This window comes from Triticum dicoccoides, chromosome 4B (assembly GCF_002162155.2).
Source record: "Triticum dicoccoides isolate Atlit2015 ecotype Zavitan chromosome 4B, WEW_v2.0, whole genome shotgun sequence".
NCBI classification, from domain to species: domain Eukaryota; kingdom Viridiplantae; phylum Streptophyta; class Magnoliopsida; order Poales; family Poaceae; genus Triticum; species Triticum dicoccoides.
In genome coordinates, this window is record NC_041387.1 from 661,720,721 (window position 1) to 661,725,571 (window position 4,851).

At 42.4% G+C, this 4,851-nt stretch overlaps 1 protein-coding gene across 1 annotated transcript in view; it reads right to left on the reverse strand.

Annotated features, from left to right (window-relative positions):
- Positions 1 to 677, reverse strand: part of LOC119294231 (obtusifoliol 14-alpha demethylase-like) — a 4,941-nt gene extending 4,264 nt beyond the window's left edge. The window contains exon 1 of the mRNA XM_037572460.1: positions 604 to 677. The gene's annotated coding sequence lies outside the window, so the exon portion shown is untranslated. The remainder of the gene's footprint in view (positions 1 to 603) is intronic.
- Positions 678 to 4,851: the final 4,174 nt, after the last annotated feature.

Here is a 4,851-nt window from a genome sequence, read left to right on the forward strand (position 1 = left end):
TCCTAATGTTACTTAAAATGGCTATCACCATATTAAAAGGAAGATGAAACATATTAAATAGATTTATTTGGATACAAGAGACTATATTACTATCCTTTTTGATGAAGGCATCAAAATCTGTAAACTTTTCCTGGTGGACGTACCGAAGCAAAGTTCAATTAATAATTATATACCTAAGGCCTAAGGAAACTTTTCTTAAGAAAAAATTTGCGGGAAGAAGCTAATTAAGGAAATCATAGTTTGTCCCCTAGCAGAACTGTTGATATGGCTGAAGCCGATCTCTTAGAAGTTGATGTTATAAATAAAATTGTCGATCGAGTGTCGTAGTTCCTACACGTATCAATTAAGTTGATGCAGGTAGAACAATAGCAGCCTAGGCTCAAATGCGGGTGGGCAGGTTTGCCCTTACAATGTCCAGCCACCGAGATAGCGCGGAGTTGTCAATAAACAGTCAGTCTAAGTAAGAGAATACAAGATATATGGGTAAAATGTAGCACATGCCAGTACTAACAGTGCCAATTTCGTTTGAGCTATCCCAGGGGCTGACGAAGACCACAGAATGCACTAATTTAGAAGAAGAACGCACAAGCAGTAGATCCATACCTCAATCAGAAGCGAAGGCGGATTCTTTTCAGATACTATGCACACTTGTGTTTCCTGAAATCATCCGTGATGTGTCACAATGGAGCATTGGTAGCAGGAGTACAAGCGAGTAGCAGCGTTACTTATAAGCGTGTGGCCACTAAAAAATAAAAGTCAAATATGCGGTTGCTCCTACCTGCCGAAAAAGATACATCATGTGCTGAGGGCAGCACAAATAACTTAATCATAAAAAAAAAGGGAAGATGGTACATCAGCCAAACAGAATTTATAATAGCATGATGAGAAGATGGTACAAGCTACATACGGCATATATAGTAAAAAGTAAAGTCAATGACTGGTTGATAGATAATTAAAGTTCTATCATGCATGAGCGCATCCTAATTGCTGAGGATATACCTTCTTGATATTAATATAGTCTCTCCAATGAACACTTTGAAGAGGATTGGATATTAAAAGAAAAAAAAACACTTTCATCACTAATGTTAAATTATGATCTAAATTCTAGTACCGTATTGGACTAGACGTAATACATACGGTATGGACCTTTGCGTTGACATCGACGTACGAGTACAACTCGTTTACTTGTCCTCCAAGGACTCTCATGTATTGCCCTCTTATATACCTCATGTAGTCGCACCTCAGACGGTCCCTATCGTCTCGTGCTTGTAATACTCCTCCATCATAGTGATTGCGCCTTCGTGCGTCCGTTGTTTTTCTCCCGCAAGGGTTTCCACGTAAAAATCCATGTCTCTTTGTCTCGTTTATTTCTCGTTATTATCTAACAACTAAACTTCGGCTAGAGTGGAAATTGCATTATTTACACTTCAATAGAGCATATTTCTACTTGGGCTTTGCACACATGGCAGGAAAACTAAAAAAAGTTATCATTGCGGTCCAACTTTCTTTACAATGAGGCAAACGACTTGCCATTTTCATTGACTGAAATGAGAGTGAAAATTGCCAGGTTAATTAATGGGAACCTGGACGAAAATCGATACAACCCAACCCAAAAACACGGGCACCACGGACGACCTGTCCTCTAACATGGAGACCATGGACTCATGGAGCTACATCGAAGAAATGAACATTCGTCGAGGAGTCGCAAGTGTCATCGTCATCATCAGTTGCCGCCTAATAGAAGACTCCAACTTCACCGTAGAGCACCACTAACAAAGCCAATTCGTGAACAAAAATACCAAGGCCAACCAACAGCCAGATGCGCCAATGGCTGACAGTTCTGACTTTCACGACGAGCTTTACAAGGGAGATATGCAGGGATTGCGACGAACGAGCTCTCTGCAAATGACCACCGGACAGCAATCATTGTCAGCACCAGGAAGCAATCCACCGTGGCTCCAGCACCACAGCAACCAAATCAACAACGAAAAAAAGACATAAAAGGCATAGTATAGAGGTCAAATATAGGGTTGCTCCTACCTGCCGAGAAAAGACATCTCATCAGCTGAGCGCAGCATAAAATGACGTGATCATTAAAACAAGGGAAGATGGTACATCAGCCGAACGGAATTTTTTTTTTTTGAATCGAAGCCAAACGGTATGAGAAGACGGTACTCACTATGGTGTAAAGAAAGTAAAGTCAATGACTGAATGGTAGCTAATTATAGTACTGCTATCATGCATGATCTTTTTTTGAGGGGTTCCACCTGTATTTATATTGCTGCAAGCCGTGAAGATAGGTATGTCAGCCAGGACCTTTTTTCTTGAAGAGAATTGGAAATTGAAAGATAATAAACATACTTTTCTTCACTAAACTTCGGCTAGAGTGGAAAATTCATCATGGAACTTTAATAGAGCATATTTCTAACTGGGCTTTCAACACATGGCAGGTAAAGTAAAAAAGTTATCATTTGTTGCAACATCTCATTGAAATGGAATACTAACGAACGATTCCAATTTCTTAAACTGCATTTGGTTATTGGTTGACAGGATTAAAAAAGCCCAATGTGGAATGTTCAAGTTAGAGGTTGGTTTGTTTTACATTTTAGGGACAAAAGTGGCACATCGGCCAATGTCCACGGACCAATTTTGCAAGCGAAATTACTGTACAAACGGTAGTTGCCGGCCGCACTTTGGATGATGGGAGGATTGAACGGTGATGTTAACTTTTGCTCTATGCATGGATGGCTTGATGCGCTGTATCGTCTAACAATCGTCCAGAATGCGCAAGTGTTTCATGAGCTCCGAGAGCCGTCGAACCAACCGTTGATAGTTCACCCCATATTGTATTATAATAACAAGTGTCTAAGCATCCCAGGCAGGTGTACCATCAGGCAGATGTACAAAGTCAAATATGGACAAGCTCACATCATCAAGCTCGAATTCTTAAGCCCACTAGGTACCTGATTTCTTTCCTTCTTTACTGATGTTCACTTTTGCTCTATGCATGGAGGGCCTGATGCGCTGCGTCGTCTTAAAATCGTCCAGAATGTATCGGCCGTGTAGCGTTCTTTCGCAAGTGTTTCATGAGCTCCGAGAGCCGTCGAACCAACCGTTGATAGTTCACCCCATATCTATATATACCTAAAAAAGAGTATGCTCAAAATATGGTACATACTATATAAAAAGTAGTATATATTTTACCTAAACATTGTTTTATACTGCATACTACACGTAGATACTCTTGGTTTTAACAAATACTACATACAACATATAAAACGCAAGTGATGATAACTATCACTGGTGGTAGGAAACATATACTAATAAAGGGGCTATTGCTTGTGCCCGTCCCTCGTTATTATTAGCGTTTCAACACACATAAAAAACATTTCGTCCAGTGTTTCAAACATTTTGCTTCGACCATCAGCTGCTCTTGGGCCGTTTACGTCCATCGCTAGCATCTGGCTACGCAAATGCGAGCGGGCTCGTCGCTGCTATGGGCCGAGCAGTCATTTAGTTATGTATAGGTTTTATCGTTTGTCCATCACATGGAATCATCCATCTCTACCTAATAATAAAGCACATAATATTTTCAAATTAATCATATTTTTAGACCCTAACTTCAATTTTAACATGTTATATATGAATTTTGATTAGAAAAATGTGTAGAATATGAATATGATGTTTTTTATATATTAACAATTAAAAAAGGGTTAAATATATTTTTCATCCTCGAACTCTGGCGATAGTATAGAAATCGTCTCTCAACTCCGAAACCCACTAAAACTCAGTCCCTCAACTATTTAAACCGGATACTTTTCATCCGTCGTGACCCTTAAAGTGGTTTTGGTATGACATGGACCCGGTTTTGACTAAAACCGTCCATGTGGCCTGGTTTTGACCGCCATGTAATCTGATCTATGTTATTTACGAAAAATTGGGTTTGCTCAGAGCATTTCAGTTGCATGCTTGTCAAGTTTGGTAACAGCAAATTGTACGCTAACTAGATGGTTACAGTTTCAGACAATTGTATAAACTGAATGGGATTCATAGCGGATTGTTCACATGATTTTGAGTAAATAGCATAAAACTACTACTTTACAGGCTAGGGTTCCAAAAAACTACCGATTTTTATTTTTTCTCTCAAATAACTACTAAACGGGTGGTTGACTGTTTCAAAAAACCCAAAATGGATGTTGTTTAAAAATTAAATCTGTTTATGACAGGTCGGGCCCGCACCTAAAGGGTCAGTCTCTTTGCCCGTGTGTTTTACCGTTAACTGACATGTGGGGCCCACATGTCAATGTCTCTTTCATAGATTTTTACAGAATAACCCCTCCCCCAATATTTTGAAAAAGCAATCAGGTCCCTACAATTGTTTTTAAAAAGCAATCGGGTCCTTGGACCCAGGCAGAGCAATCCGGCCACCATGTCCTGGCGATGGACTTGCTGCCGTCGCGCTGCCACGACGCTCTGCCTGGGGTCGCCGGCGCACCGCCATGGCGCGGCTTGGGATCGCCGCCGCGTCGCCATGGCGCTCCGCTTGGGGTCGCCGCCTTCTGCCATGGTGCTCCGCCTGTGGTCGCCGCCGCGCCACCATTTGGCGACGCCTGGAGTCGTCGCCGCTGCACCACCATGGGGCGACGCATGGAGTCGTCGCCGCCTGCCCTGGAGCCGCCGCCATCTCCGGCAAACCTCTTCCCCTCCGTACGCATCTTCGGGAGTAGCCTGTGGGATAGGTCCACGCGCGGCCGAGCGCAGCACGAGGCGGCAGCTGTCCCGGCGCTGGGTGTGGAGATCTCGGAGGAGGTGGGTCGGAGGAATGGCCGGGGTTGAGCTACGGTGATCGCC